A 17,632-nucleotide genomic window follows, 5' to 3' on the forward strand; every position below is an offset into this window, starting at 1 on the left:
TTAGTAAAGGGCAGCGGGCAAGACCCGAAGCTAAGTATTTTCGAGGAACGGAACATCAGTTTCGAAGTTCTCGATGAGTACCCAAGCATCATTGACACTCTCCGCTTCCACAAGTTTGAGATTTTGAAAAATCCAGTGGGGTCCTAACGGAATTCTATGCTTCTTATGGGGCTGCTGTATTCAAGGCACAGAAAAAAGGGAAGAGAATGACTCAAGTGCCGACTATGAATGAGGTAATAGTGCGCAAGAAAAAGATTAAATCTCTCCGACGGCCATCAATAAAGTACTATTCGGTGATGAGTATATTACGCCTACTGCAGCAGAGGAAAGGGAGTTTGTCTACAAAGTTTCACAAAAAGAGACACTCCCGGTCAGAAAATGGGTAGCCTCAGTGATTGCACGGTCTGCAGATCCAAAATGGGCAATAGTGCCAAAGTTGACGATCAACACGAGGATTTGGAAACGCACCCTCACACCTGAGGCAAAGTTTTGGTGGCATGTTGTTCAGCTCCGGATCCGTCCTACACAGGCAGATAATTACTTGACCCCGGACCGAGCAGTGCTTGTGGTCGCCCTTATGTCAAAGTATAAGGCCAACATCGGGAGAGTGACAGTTGCAGATATCCGGGAGCGAGCCCCACAACCAACCACTTCCCTGGTTTACCCATGTTTGCTCACTTTCTTATGCTTGCGAGAGGAAATAGGACCCCTTCCCCTTATCGATCACAGTTTGATAGCCAAGAGCGTCTATGACATCACACAGAGCCGAGATGAAATGTTGGGCCAGGGTACGATGCCATCTGCCTCTTCTTCTGATTTGCCTGAGGAGCCAACAGGGTCAGATGTTCTGCCATTGGCTATTATGGGTGCTGAGGCTACTGATGCGGGTCGGCCCGCGTTCGATGCTCCACCCATCGACTCCACTCCCCGGCCCGTGCCGGCCCTCCCCTACTTCGGGTGGTCGCATCTCTTCCCGGAGCTAGTCGGCACCGCTCGGCCCCATACCGGGAGTTCCACCAGAGCTTGCGAGGAAGATAATTTTCAACAGAGAAAATTTTAGGACAGTAGTCCTATAAGCAGATAGAACAGACAGGCAAGTCAAGCACATCATGACAGAGCTGAAAATGTATACCAAAAAGGCTATTGATGCAGTTTTGAAGCCAATCAAAGAGAAGATTGCTGATGACCATCTGATTCCACTCCCAGATTAATGGTATTGAAAGCAGAATGAAAGAGCTGAGTAAGAAACACCCTGTTGTGGAGTTAGGAACTGTTCGGAGTGAGTTGCTAACACTAAAAGATGATGTTCAAAAATTGAAGGCGAAGGAAGTGGCTGTTGTGACGGACCAACTTTTGAAAGTGCAAACAGAGCTGGTACAGAGCTTGTATCAGCCGGTTGAGAGTTTACTTGGAGATGATGATATTGAGAAAGCGGTCGATGAGGAGCATGAGGAAGAGTTGGAGGAGGATACCCACTCCTCGGCTAAGGGGAAGCGCAAGAGAGTCGAGAATGAGGATGCAAACCTCGATACCATTCTCAAGACTATTGATCCATTTAATGTCATGCGATCTCAGAATGAGGAGGATGAGCGACAAACACTGAAGAAGATCAGACGTGAGTCCCGGTTAAGTTCTGACACCACCGGAGCGACTTCTAGCTCAGCCCATCCTATTCAGCCGGCTCGCCCTACCTCTGAGCCAGGGCATGCTAATGATGCCGAGCCTGATACGGCAATCACTACTGAGCGCACCACCATTGCGCCGACTTTAAAGGTTATACAGCCTCATGATGATGCAGCAAGTCACAGCGCCTAGTGCGCTTCAGGGAGGCCCTACATTCTGTTTTTATTATACAAATGCATTGGGGACAATGCATATTTCTAAGTTGGGGGTGTAGGGTATTTATTTTGGTTTGAACATTATTTTTGGTTTTCGTTGTATTAGTATTAAGTATGTACTTAGGACCTATTTCGGTCTGGAGATTGTTTTTGTTTTTAAATTGTGATACTAAGTATGTGTTTAGGACCCTCCTCGGCTGTTCTTTGCCATATGTTCTTTTCCCGAGGGGTTTTATTTATGTTGAACCTGGCATGTTTAGGCTGTTTAGTTAAAGTAAAGTAAGGATAACTTAAGTGGTGGTGGTTCATGGTTTATAGCATGTATAAAAGTGTTTTACAAGTCAATGATGTCTCTCCAAATTTTTTTTGATGTACATCAAGAATGGGCTGTTTATATTGACATGTATGGTTCTTTTAATGACATTGCAAATAAAGGGTGACCATGTGTGTGTAATTTTCAAACGGATGTCAAGTCAGAGTAGCGAAAAAATCCTTATGCCATTGTGTTGTGAGTTCTTAGTATCCATTTGTGTATGATGCTTGTAATCTAGAACTTTCCCGGTTAGTTGTGCGTGAATTCTAAGGAAAGTTTGGTTATGAAGTGATCTTAGGCTTTCTTTGTATTGACTCCAAAGCTTGTTTATCTTAAATGAGCCTAACCTGTACAGAAAATGATCCTTAGTCTCCCATTTTGAGCCTATAGACTTTTTTTTTATTAGCCGTTAACTAACCTCCATCCTTTCTTTGAATAATCCCATTTAGCACCAAGTCCCTCCTTGACACTAAAGAATGATAAAAGAGGCTAAAAGCCTAAGTTGGGGGTAATAAGTGAAAGATGCAGAGAATGAGGCCAAAAGCCTAAGTTGGGGGTGGTCGTGAGTGATGCAATGCATGATTTGGTGTGGCTAGAACATATATATATAAGAAAAAAAATCTGAAAATCTTTCTCAAAAAGAATAATAAGTCGTAAATAAATCCATGCCGGACTGTAGGGTCAACAATAAAAGGGAGAAAGGTGAATGAAGTCAAGTGTAGTGTCAAGGAGGGTAAGTCACCATTATCCAAATATTTATCCTACCCGTCCCTAAGCCAACATTACAAGCCACAAAAGTCCTAATGTGATCACAATCGAACTGTTCAAAGTTGAAGCCATTGAAAATAAAGGCAAGCCTATGGTATGTGCAAGTATGGTATGCAAACTTCTTTGTGAGTGTGAGTGTATTTCTATTCTCTTTAGTCTCTTATCCCAATTATCTTATAAATATGTGTGTTGGGACATTCTTTCATCTATGTGAGGGCGTAAGGATTGTAGATTGTGAAATTGACGGACTTTCCGGAAATTGAGGTTCATGTGCATAGAGATTCTCATAGTATGATTATGTCATTGATTGAGGCTGCATAGTGAATTGCAATCGTTCTGAAATGTACATCTTGTGTCACAATTGGGATGTTGATAAGAGCCTAATATTTTTCTTGGATTGAGTAATATAGGCTAGAAGTACGTGCCAAAACTACCATAGGCATTCTTAGTTTGCTAGATGTCGGGTGTTAGTAGTGAGTCTTGTTTTAGTTGCTTGAGGACAAGAAAAGACTTAAGTTGGGGGTGTTGATATGTTGTGAAATTTTGGTACATTTGATGTTTTTTTACTAGAAGTTTGACTTGTTTTTAAGTGTTTTTATATCGCTTCTTATGTTATTTTGATGTTTTGTAGGGTTGGTTGACTAAGGAATGAAAATGAAGAAAATCACTGAAAAACGGACAACTTGGAGCTAAAGGACGGTGTGTAACTCGTGTTACGGACCGTAACATGATCCGTAACCTGAGAGGAAATTCCAGTAACATGTTGACGGATTATCAACGATACGGATCAAAAGGACGGTCCGTAACTCACGTTACGAGCCGTAACGTGGACCATAATCTGAAGGGAAATTTCAATAACATGTTGAAGGATGGTCAACGTTCTGACCCAGAAGGACAGTCTGTAACGCAAGTTACGGGATGTAACGTGGGGTGTAATGCATGTCAAGACGATATCCACTGAAGACTTGAGGCCGAGATCCGCTGGAAGATACGGACCATAACCTGTGTTACGGTCCGTCAAAAGAAGCCGTAACGGTTGACCTAATATCAAGCTGACAAAGGACGGAACAAAGAACGGACCGTAACACGTGTTACGGTTCGTAACGATGCCTCGACGGGTTTTTTTCAGCTATTATTCGTTCACTTTAGTGCATTAACTCTTATCATTAGATATTTTGTGAAGTTGTTGGAGCATTTAAGGCCTTAACTTCATCCTTAGTTCACATTTATTACCATTGTAAGTACATTATATCATCTCTTGAGCTTTCTTTGTTGAACAAAAGTATGAGTAGCTAATTTTAATACTAAGGTTGTGGACTCTATGATGGGTATTATGTGAATGGGTTTCTACTATTGATATATGCATAATGGTTGGTGGTGTTTATTCAATCGTTGTGTTTTAGTATTGGGTAATGATTGCAAGCATTATTCTAAGCCATTATTCTAACTTTTCTTGTGAAAGTGAGTTAGCATTGGTAAGATTGAATAACAATGACTCGGGGCGTTAACCCTCATTTACTAGACTAACTTAGGGATAAGACCAAGTCTAATTTTCATTACTGATCATTCTTCGATATCAACTCTTTTGCATTTGGGAAAATCATAAAGAGAAAATACGGCCTAACTGTTGGAAAACATTAGGAAGTCTTTAAGAGAAAATACGGCCTAACTATTGGAAAACATTAGGAAGTCTTTAAGAGATCAAGTGCAAATCCTTAGAACAACCATTATCACATTGAAACCTGAAGCATAATATCTAACCAAAACGGGGAACACAACATTAGTCTCTCTCTCTCGCATTAATTACAATTCAAATCATAGTGCTAGTTTATATTACAAAATAATTATTCCAAACTATTCGGAATAGAATCAAAGCCTTTAAAGACCAGTATCACATACAATTAGTACCCTTTTATATCCATATTCCCTGTGGGATTCGATCCCAACCTTGTTTGGGTTACTATATTTGACAACGTCCGCTTTACACCACTAATAGGTGTAATTTGAGTGTATCAGGGCCTTAATTGTATATAAGGAGGTCATTACGATGAATACAAGGCAGAACGAATTATCACATTATTCTTGTCTCTCTAAATTTTCGTCACTGTCTTGATTTTAAAATTGTATTAGAGTCACGTTAGAAAGGACACAAAACCCTAAAACAATGGCAGGTGACAGAGAAATCGGTGATCAAGGCATAGTAATCGCCAGAAACCCAAAGAAAAATAATCTCTCCATATGACATTACGTCGAATGATAACCTGGGAATTTTGGTGACACAAGTCTAATTGAAAGGTTAAAATTATGAAGAATGGAATAGATCCATGAGGACAACCCTAGGAACAAGGAAGAAATTCCGCTTTGTTGACGGCACGATCAAGATGCCGGAGGAAGAGTTGCCACACCTGAAAGACTGGTGTACTATAAACTCACTGTTGCTGCCGTGGATTCACAACACTATAGAATCAATTATTTGCGCAACAATTTCACATAAAGAGAAAGTGAAAGAATTACGGATGAGCATCCGAGAGAGGTTCGGTGTTATTAATCGCCCTCGGATGCAACAACTAAAGGCGGAACTTGCCGAGTGCAAGCAGAAGGAAAGGACCATAGTGTATTACTATGAAAAAATCACTAAGCTATAGGAGGAATTGATGAATTACGAACAGATTCTAACTTGTACGTGCGGAAAGTGCACGTGCAATTTAGGAATGGTCATAGTAGCCAAAAGTGAAGAACAGAAAGTGCATTTTTTCCTTATGGGATTGGATGAAGCAATGTATGGAGTGGTGAGGTCAAACATACTTGCCGAGAAAACATTGTCATCATTGAACATAGTCTATTTGAAGCTGGTGCAAGAGGAGAGAGTGAGAGGAATCACACGAAAAATGGAGGACCATAGTGAAATCAAGGCTTTTGCCGTACAAGGGAGAAATTATTACCGTGACCGAGGTGAAGGAAAAAATAATGGTGCATTCTGCAAACATTGCAAGAGATCCGGACATATTGTGGATGGATGTTTTCGACTCATTGGCTATCTAGATTGATGGCCAGGAAATAAAAAAAGAGATGAAAATAGGAGGAAGAGGACCAGGATAGCAACAATAGCAGAGGGGTGGACGGGGATCGGTCGTGGAAGAGGTAACAACTGGGCTAACATCGTGGTTTCCAAAGAAGGAACTCAAGCGGAGATAGGACCAGTGGACACAGGCGGGACAGGACCTTGCAATTTTAGTAATGACATCCGAAAAACTATAATTCACGTGTTTAATTCCAAAGGAATAAACCCGAATGACAAGATAGATGGTAAGACCGAAAACCTATCCTAGATTATTGACTCCAAAGCTACCAACCATGTGACAGGTAATCTGGAGGAACTAAGCAATCAGCGGGACATTCCTGAGTGTCCGGTTGGCTTTCAGATGGAAGTTGCTTGGTGGCCACGAGAGAAGGAACAACAAGGCTAAATAATAGAATTTAGTTAAAAGATGTTCTTTACGTTCCCGATTTAACATGCAATTTAATTTCTATGTCAGAACTTGTTGATAATATAGATTGTGATGTAAAATTTAACAAAATTATGTGTCCTATACAGGACCCTACCACGAGAAAGCTGTTTGGAATAGGTGAGCGTCGAGATGGACTTTACTATTTTCGGAATGTACCGCGAATACGAGTTATGAAGGGAGAGAAAGTTTGGTAAGAGGGTGAAGATTGTTAGAAGTGATAATGAAACTGAGTTCACATGTATGAAGACTTACTTCTTCTATAATGAAATTCTTTTCCAAACATCTTGCACAGGGACACCACTTCAGAATGGAAGATTCGAAAGAAAATACTGTCACATTCTTAATGTGGTGCGAGCATTGAGATTTCAGAGTCATCTTCCGATCAAATTTTGGGGAGAATGTGTTTTGACTGCTAGGTATTTGATCAATTGAACACCATTATCGATTTTGAATGGGAAAAAACCTTACGAAATTTTATACGGGGAAGCGCACCGTTATGATCACTTAAGGGTGAAAGAGTCACTATGCTATGCACACACAAAGGGAATAACAACGGACAAGTTTAAGTGTCAGAGTCATAGGTGTATCTTCTTGGGATACCCCCAGGGACAGAAGGGTTGGAGATTGTATGACTTAGAGAACGATGAATATTTACTTTCAAGAGATGTGGACTTCTACGAGACTAAGTTCCCCTTTGCTATAAGATCGGGTAACTTGGTCGATAACATAGAAGTGATCCCGGATGAAATGGAGGGAGAAAGAAACCAACACAACTTCGAAGAAGACCAGACTGATAATGTAGGTACGAACGAAATTCGAATGGACTAAGTACTGACACTAGATACCGAACTTACGGATCTTAGACCGAACAGATGCCGGTCCAAATAGAGAAAAAGTGGAGGAGTACAAAAGGAAAGTGTCCGAACCAATAAAATGCCATCGAAAGAACAATTGGGCCAGGGTAAACGTTAGATCATGAATCGATTTGGTTGTGCGAATATGTCACTGAAACATTCTACAAAAAAATTTCGTCAACCCATCCGCCCGATCCTCAGCAACCCTCAGGTGCGCCTTATCCTTTAGCTCACTATATATCTAGTGATAATTTTACCTCGCAACACCGAAACTTCTTTGCAGCAATCACCACAGAAACTTAGCCGAAAACCTTCTCGGAGGCAATGAAAAAGAAACATTGGAGAAAAGCCATGCAACAAAATATCCAAGCATTGCAGGACAATGGAATGTGGATATTAGAAACATTTCCATCAGATAAGAAAGTGCTCGGATGTCTATAGGTGTACAAGATCTAGTACAACTCTGACGGCACAATCGAGTGATATAAAGCTCGGTTGATCATTTTTGGAAATAAACAGAAAGAAGGAATATACTACAATGAAAAATTTGCTCCGGTCGCTAAGTTAATAAATGTTCGAACCTTCCTGGCAGTTACGATTGCGCGAAATTGAGAATAGCATTAAATGGATATTCATAATGCTTTCTTGCACGGAGACCCTGCGGAGGAAGTTTATATGAAATTATCATTGGGATTTTATGTTCCTAGTCCAGGACAAGTATATCAACTCCGAAAATCTTTGTTCAGTTTGAAACAAGCCCAACGACACTGATTTGCGAAATTATCAAGTGCTTTTATGAAATATGGATTCAAACAGTCGTACTCGAATTCTTCACGATGCACCGAGGAGGTATGCAACTTAACATCTTAGTCTAGGTGGATGACTTGATTATCTCTGGAAGTGACCATAGCGTCATTGAACGCTTTAAAGACTATATCTGTGCATGTTTTCACATAAAGGATTTGGGCCCTCTAAAGTATTTTTGGGCATTAAAGTTGCACGTGGACTAACTGGATTATTTCTCTGTCTATGTAAATATGCCTTGGATATAATCTCTGAGTCTGTATTACTGGGAGTTAAACCAATCAATAATCCCATAGAACAGAATCACGGTTTGACGTTGGTCGAATGAGCCAATTTGGGAGATCCGGAACCATACCAATGTCTGGTCGGTAGATTGATATACTTCAGTTTTACGCAACTTAAGTTTTCATATTGTGTGCATGTTTTGTCCCAATTCTTGCAGCAATTAAAGGAAGCACACTGCAAAGACGACTTCCCTTGTGGTGTGCTACTTAAAGAAGAACCTAGGACAAGGCATTGTGATGAGAAAAGATTGTGATCTCCAGTTGTACGGCTGGTGTGATTCATACTAGGCCAGATGTCCATTGACTCAAAAATCACTTACCGGTTGGTTAATCTCTCTTAGAAAGTTGTCCGTATCATGGATAACCAAGAAGCAACACATTGTCTATCGCTTGTCAGCGAAGGCGGAATACAGATCAATGACAATGACAGTCTGTGAATTTAGGTGTTAAATATAAATTTTCGGTGAAAATGTGATGTGATAGTCAAGCAGAATTATATATTGCACGAAATGCAGTGTTGCATGAATGGACTAAACACATTAAAGTCGACTGTAACTATGTCCGAGACGCACTCCAATCCGGTATATTACTTCTAATCATGTGTCAACCAGTGAGCAATTAGCTGATGTGTTTACAAAGTCTTTGGGCAAATGGAAACATCAATATTTGCTTAGCAAGTTAGGCATTTGGGACCCTCATGCTCCAACTTGAGGGGGGTATTGAGACTAGATATGACCGAACCAGTTATTCCGATCACATCGGTGAGTCGGTGAATCCCTATGTCAGTTAGAACCCTATTCTAGTCTAATTCTAATAGGTTTGGTCTATTTATGGTGAATTTGTAATTATCGTAATATAGGATTTGCAATTGTATTAGAATAGGGTAAGGAAGACCTTACTTGTATATAAGGAGTTCATTATGATGAATACAAGGTAGAAAGAATTCTCCATTATTCTTGTCTCTCTAAATTCTCGTCCCTGTCTCGATTTTAGCAAGGCCCTGACCAAGATTTAGGTCGCCGATAATCGCACTAATAGAAGGATCTGCAGGCAATAGAAAATCAACAAGGGTGAACCTAAAGCCCAGCAAGACTATCGACTCTCCCCATCATTTTTTTTTGCTGTAACAAAGGACTTTTATAAAAAACAATAAATAAAGACATTACAGTACGGAGGAGAATCTTAATGATACAACATCTAAATAGTTATTGTTGTACTGAGGTAGATCTTAATGATACTACCTCTAAACGATCATTGTTTTAAAAGGATAATATGAAAGTAGGAGGAACATTCCATAAACTTGTTTCTGATATTGTAGGCGTGGTATCCATGCCAGAGTTTCCATAAGCAACTAGACTATGTGCCACCTTGTTCCCTTTTCGGTAAGTGTACTGAATTGGAGGACTCTCCAGAGCTTATAGTAGGAATCTATAGTCAATTATAATATTTGTGTAAGGAGAATGTATTGGTACATTATGAATGAGTTGGATTAATACTTGGGAATCTAATTCCATTTCAAGTGACATTAGATTCTTTGTAAAGGCAAGTTTCGGACCCTTTAGCAGGGCGTATATTTCTGCTTGTGGAGCATAGTCAACCTTCACTTTCGATGCGAATCTGTCATGCCCCGAACCATGGCCTGGGCGTAACACGATACTCGATGCCTGACTGCATGTGACCGAGCAAACCACATGGCTTGTTGACTCAACGTGGGCATGAACTGATACGGAATAAGCGATGAACATGCATAATTTAAGTAAAGTGTGGGACCATAAATCATAAGTCCGAATAAACATACTAATAACGACATAATAATAATGAGCCAAAATGGCTAAATAACTCTGAATATTTGATATAACATAACTGACTAGTCTATGAAACCTCTAACGTGAACATGAGTCTACTAAACATAACTGCTGGGACAAGGCCCCCACCATATCTTTAATGCATAACTAATAGGACATAGATAAATGACTGAACCTCGAAAAAGATGGGGCTCACCAAAAGCTGTACGTGGATGATCCTACTGAGTAGATGCGTCATCCTGTAAATCCGTACTTGCATCATGAAATGCAGGCCCCCGGGCAATAGAAAGAGGATGTCAGCACATTGATGTACTGGTATGTAACGACTCGTCTGGTCGCTATAGTTCTTTTGTCACTTTCGCCTATTCCCGAGCATTGATTGGCTCATTTTTTACCTGAAGGGACCGTTGACACGCTTTTCAAGGTGTCTAAACTGGATTCGGGTAACTTTGGGAAAAATATAGACTTGAAGTGAAAAAGGGTTGACCTGAGGTTGACTTTTGGGCAAACAGACCTTTTTTGGAATTCTGTTGATTCCGAGAGGTCCGGATGGTCGTTTAGAACCTGTATGAAAATTCAATTCGGTTCCCAATGCATTCGAACACATTCCGAGACTTGGATGGGAATTGGAAATTAAGGCATCGGTGGTTGACTCGGTCAACGAGACCTCTATTGGGAATTTTGAGGCCACAGGTGCGCGTTTTTATGTGGGACTAGGTATCTGGTATATGAGCAGATGGCCTCGGGAGTTAGTCAAAAAATCGAATCGAAAAGAAAAACTTAGGCCAAGTTCTGGTGTCTGGTGCCCGCTTTGGCGGCACCAGCACCGCAGCAGCGGCACCGCTGGGGTGATAGCCCTACCGCTGCAATGGTCCAAGCCATTTAGGCTTGACCGTTGATGGGGTTAGGTGGCCGCTGGGACGGCGCCGCTGGGGTGGTCACGGTACCGCTGTAGCGGGTGACGAGTAGTTAAATCCATTAAATGAGTCTTAAATGAGTCTTAGACCCTCATTATTTCATATCTCGATATTGAAGCTTCGAAAAACTGTTCTTGGAGACAAATCGAAGGAATTCTTGGATGTAAAACTTTGTCTAATCCTTTATTCCTCTTTAATCACAATCATCTTAGATTTTCCCCTTCCCTTTTCAATCCCTTAGAAATGGAATTTGAAGGAGGGTTTTGGGAGACTTTTCCTTAAGATTATAGTTGATAAATTGATGATGTTAATGTTAAAATGTGATGAATCTAAGCTTAGTAAGCCCATATCTTCAACTTTTAACGTTGAATTTAAGATTTGGAGAATTAGGGTTCATACCCAATTTGGGGGTTTTTACTTGGATCAGAAATTAGACAAGTTCTTAAGCTAATTCAAGAATTAGTGGTTAGGTTATGATTCCCAAGTATTTAATTTGGTATTTTGCCCACAAATTTTCCGTTTTGCCCTTGTGGGCCCGTTTCCCCAATTTCCAGGGTTAAAATGGACCTAAGTGATATCATACTTGAATATTAGTATCATTCTCCATGATTTCTAATTTAGAATTCTATATGCTTAGACTACTTTGGTTCTGAGCTTCAGAAGAAGGGCAAGGCAATAGAGTGACTTGTTGGTGTTGCGGTTCGGCAGTCCAGGTAGGTTATGGTTACCTCAAGTGAGACTATGCATAGTGAATCACATATTTAGAATATAATGTCAGAGACAGCATGCGAACCTTCGGGTATGAAGTTGGTTTGGGTATTGCCTTAGGTTGGGCCCTGTTGTATGTTTGGACTAGCCACCCTATTATATGTGTTTATTGTTCCATTTTGATGGTTTGTCGCCACGAGTAGTGGTAGATATCAGAATCTGCGTTACTGTCATGACTGAGATATGATTGGTATACCGATTGCTGGTATTTGCATATGATACCTTGTTGACGTACCTGTTGTTGGTACTAGTGATATCGATATTGTTGGCATACCATTGTTGGAATTGTGATATGATACATTGTTGGCATACCCAGATATTGAACTTGATTGTTGATACTTGCTGCACGCATTGCACGCATTCTCACACATTCACGATATATGGTCGATACCCGGTGATGATCCGGTATCGTTGATGAGCGAAACTAATATTTGATAAACTACTTATTTGATTGATTGTAAAAGGCCCATGTCCGAAGATCCATTCCGGAATTGTTGATTGTATGACACTGGTGTCTGATAAACTCTTTTACTTGAGTGATTGTGATAAGGCCTATGTCCGAGGTTCAATTTCGGAATCGTTGATATGTGCATTGCATACATTCCCTCATATTCATGATACATGGCCGACAGTCGGTAATTATTTGGTATCGTTGATTGAGCGACTCTTTTACTTGAGTGATTGTGAGAAGGCCGATGATCGATGATCTATTCCGCCATCATCGTTGCATGGCCGATTTCGATGTTATTCCCGAATCGTTCTTAGTGCATGGGCTCCGCGGGTCCCCCAGAGTGGTGCCGGTGAGACTCCCCCGAGCAATTAGCCGTGGTCCCGTCCGTCCGTCGGGCAAAGATCCCGGACGGTGGCACTTAGACTTCGCGAGTCACACTAAGTTATGCTACCGAGACGTCAATATTTCCGTCCAGAGTACATGTGTACATCTCATTTGCATGGTATTACATCTCATCCATTTCATTACTGCATTGCATTGTATTGGCTTGATTTCGATGCGTGGTGATTGATTGTGATGATTGGATTGGATATATATATTTCGGACTTGGTGTACTTGGGTTTAGTGGCTTTACGTAGGCGATGATGAACACTTGGTTGTGATCTTAGTATCTTATACTTGTTGGATTCCTTCCTATCTACTTATTTTCTTAATTGTGTTATCTATGCTTGGTTGACCGATGATGCCTATTAGTACTGTTGTTTGTACTAACCTGCACTTGTTACATTCTTTTATGAATGCAAAGTATCAAGTCGGATATACTTCTCTGACTCGTGGCTGATTGACTTTTCAGCTTCCACTTGAATTTTCCAGGGTGAGCATTGCGTCCGCTGACCTCGAGAAGACTCTTTCATTACTTATGTCTTGCTTTCCATTCGCAGACATGATTTGAGCTCTACTTATGTATTATTATTCGTACCTTTAGTATTCGGATTTAGATGCTCTTGTATGACCATTCGTATATCGGGTGATTTCTATTTACTTCCTCGCACTTGTTAACATTATATTATATTGTGAGACTTATGTTATTTTACTTTCTTCCGCTATTTTTACTATCGTGAATGTTGAGCTAAGGGTTCGCCTACCGAGATGAGAAAGGTAGGTGCCCGCATGACCTAGGCTAAAATGGGTCGCGACATGGTAGGTAAAGCAACTGAATGAAATAAATATGGCACATGAAATAACATGATGAATGCTGAAACTGAAACTGAAACCTGGTCATGAACATGAATACATATAAATATAATCATGAGTAAAAACATTTTAAGTGGGGAGCGCATAAGTATACATAAATCACCACGTGGGTACGTGGAGTCTGGTACCTGACCCGACCAAACGAGAACTCTCATACCTTACCAGGGGTATAAGATATAAATATAGCATGAAAGGATCCAATCAATAAAGCATGAAGGAATCGTCATAAACATGGACGGAGCGATCCTTATCCTACGGTAGCTAACGTAGTTTCAGGCTATTAAAGCCTTCTCGGTAATTTGTGCAACTCCCAAAAATATGAACATAATATAGGTGGCATCTGAGCTCATGGTTTTTAATAAAACGTTACTTGCATTATACATGGATGTAGTTATATAATATACTTGCACGAAAACGTGTAAACATGTAGAGTGTCTCATGTAATATACTTGCACGGAAACGTGTAAACATGTAGAGTGTGTCATGAAAATAAACATAATAATTAATAACTTGCATGTAAGAACCCATGTAATGCAAAGTATGGGTTTTTATAGATTACAGACAGATTCTCAATAACCAAAATGGAATATCAAGAATACAATAACGAACTATTCATAGAAACATGATCTATCATAGTATATAGACTTAGGGTTATCATGAACATATCTAGAACCCTAGTTTTCGTATAATCTCATACTTTCATGGAAGAACATGGCGTGGGGAAGAACAATAATGTTCCTACACGTAGATAGAAACTCTACATACCTGGTACGCTCCAAACTTGTATTAAAAATCTGAACTTTGAAGAAGAATCCCAAAGCTTAAACTTGAATTCCCTTTAATTGGGATTTCTTGAAAACCCTAAGTTAAGAACAATGAATTCTTGCTTAATGTTCATAGATATACGTTAGAATCCATTTGGAATAGGTTAGGGTTGCTTACCTTAGTGTTCTTGGTAATGGAGAAGAAGAGCAAGTCGTCCTAGGGCTTGGAGAATGAAATGTGGGAAAATAAAACTATCCCCGGGTATTTATAGTATCTGGCTGACGCGGGTGAAGTACGGGCACCAGGTACGTCCCATATTTTGAAGTACGAGCCGTACTTGCAGCCCGTACTTGGATATGAACTTCCAGTGGGCATCATTTATTGACGGCGAGGTACAAGCTTAAGGTACGCCCCGTACTTTGAAGTACGGCCCGTACCTAGCTGCCCTTACATGGATGCTAATTTCCTGTGGCTTTTGTAATTTCCCAATGAGGCACGCCCTACCATGTACGTCTGTACCTTGAAGTACAGCCCGTACTTTGGTCGTAAAACGTACTTTCACCGTGATGAAGGAATTTTCAAATTCCAACACTTTCATCTTGGTTTCTAATTAGTCCCAAATCATGAACGTAGCCTAGTTTAAGGTACGAGGTGTTACAAAATCCCTCCTTCCAGTATCCATTAGAATCTCTAATGACACCTCCTGTACCTCCCTATTTTGTTTCATGGTCGAAGAATTCATCAGTATTTAGCTTATAGACACCAGTGGGTGGTTTTTCCACCCTTCCCGTTATTATACCTTATAAAGTAAGTCTTTATAATAATGAGTAAAAGCAACAACAACATGATATGCCTATATATTTATCCAATATCGTACTGAAGTAGCAAGCAAGACATGGACCACGTAGATACAAGTCAATCATATCAGGTATCGGTCATGGGTCCTCGAGAGTTAAGTTCACTAGACAGATCATTCTAAACCATAGGTCTATGTTGATCCTAAGTGATCAAATAAACTGAACCATTCTAAACCATGGGCTCTTATAGATCCCAAGTGATCCCCTATATAGATACTCGGGATTATAATGATTGATGTTACTAAAGGTTATAAACAAATTTGACTAACTAATACTATGTAATATCAGAATTGATAGATTACTTTTTATCAAACATTTGAACAATATTATGAAATTATGGTTTTAAATATTGAATTTTTGTCAAACATGCAGTTCATGATGTTCTTGCAAAATGTTTTTCTTAGTTATACTTTTTATTAATTGGCTCAACTAAAATATCAATCAATATTTTACAATCTCATTTACAAATCTATAATTATTAATACTATGTTTTAAAGATAAATATGTATCTTGAACATCTTGCAATAGTCAAATTTAATAATATTTTTATACACACATATTTATCAAACATTAACGTAAGTTTTTGATAATCAATTTTTATTTTTAAAATTCAAAAATTTAACAGGTGTAATTACACTATAATTTCGTGAAGACAAACAAATAAGTCTTGATAATTACTATACTGCATAATTACTACCCGACCCTAGTAGTTACACCAAATAATTGAAGAGTGACTTTTCAAACAGGCCCTTAACTTGTTGAATAACCATAAATATTGTACAACAGGAAAAAAGGTTATTTTGGTCATAGAGTCCAGAGCTATTTTCGCTTTGCCTCTACACTGCATCACCACGGGTGTTTCATTGCAGGGGTTTTTTGGAGGCAACAAATCTTTTCGTCCTCTAAATTTTGTACATTTATTACTTCTTCTCTGCTACGAAAATCATGTAAAGATAGTACTGAATAAGTGAACTTCACCATTGTTTTCACCTTAAACTTATTAGATTTGATTAGTAGTACTTCTTTTGCTAATGAAATCCGAAAAGATAAAAGCTGGAAATTGAGGAAGTTCAGTACAGAAAGGGACTGATTTTGCATATCCACCCCCTGTACATAACTTTGGACTCTTCATTTTTAATTAAAGTTTACAAACGAAATTTTTGGAGAAACAGAAGTCAAGCAAGACTGCAACCAAACGTTATTTAGCGCAAAACATAGGAAAGCATTCTCTTTACATGAATGTATAATTTAGAATATGGAAATGAGCCAAATATACCCCTGTACTATGAAAAAAGGGCCCAAATATACCCCTCGTTATATTTTGGTATACCCCTGCCATTATACTATTAGATCAAATATACCCCTCCTCTATTTAAGTTGTCTGAGGTGGACATCCAATTCCGTGTGGTACTGACATTTGATGAGGTGGATGATACGTGACATGCCACCTAAGCGCCCCCAAATCATTTTACCCCTCATCTCTGTTTGCTCTTCCATTATTAAAATTTCCTTCCCCTACACTCACACAAATACCATTATTGCCACAGTAGAGAGAAGCATGCACATGCCTGTTTAACAATTATTTATCATCAAAAAACTGAATACTTGGCCTTCCAAAGGTGCCTAATTTTTTCCCCATGAGATAATCCTTGCTCTAGCATAATAGAAATCCCCAAATTCTATACACATGCCAATTCAGCGTATATCGACTTAGGAGAAGAGGAAAAAACCAGTTTCATGTATATACATAAACGCCGATAGAAGATAAATGAAGAATCCCACAAGTCACAAAATCCAGAGAAGCATATTTCAGCAACCACATCTCAGATGGACTAATTTAAAATATAAATCTAAAGTTAAGTGACAATCCGTGCCACAAGAATTTCCAAAACTACCTGAAAGAGTTGGCTTTTGTTATGTGATAAAAAATTCATGTACCAATTTTATTTGGATGCTTTTCTATTACTTGAAGCCAAAGAAGGCTCAATTACTTGGAGCCAAAAGATACTTGAAGTCAAAGGATGCATTGCTTGAAGCCAAAAGATACTAAGATGTGGAGGATAATTGAAATGCCCATGTAGCACATTTGGAGCCCAAGTCATTGTTTGCCTATAAAAGAAGAGGCAATTCTTCTTTGTTCCGCATCACAAAAATCATAAATCCTTTGTAGTGAGCAGAGAGAACAATTCTCTTAGATGTAATTAGAATCTCTCCCCTTTCTTTGTTAATAATATAAAGGCAATTGTTCTCTGGTGGACGTGGGATCATTTTAATCCGAACCATGTTAAATCTTGTGTTACTTCTTTTACATTTCCGCTAACAATTGGTGATTTAGCATTAGAATCTTTAAAGATCCTAGGAGGAAGAACAACAAAGATGAAGTTCCACGAAGTTTAAAATCGATATTCAAAATGGCGCAACAACTTCAATATCCGGAAGACCCGT

This window comes from Lycium ferocissimum, chromosome 4, assembly GCF_029784015.1.
Source record: "Lycium ferocissimum isolate CSIRO_LF1 chromosome 4, AGI_CSIRO_Lferr_CH_V1, whole genome shotgun sequence".
NCBI lineage: Eukaryota > Viridiplantae > Streptophyta > Magnoliopsida > Solanales > Solanaceae > Lycium > Lycium ferocissimum.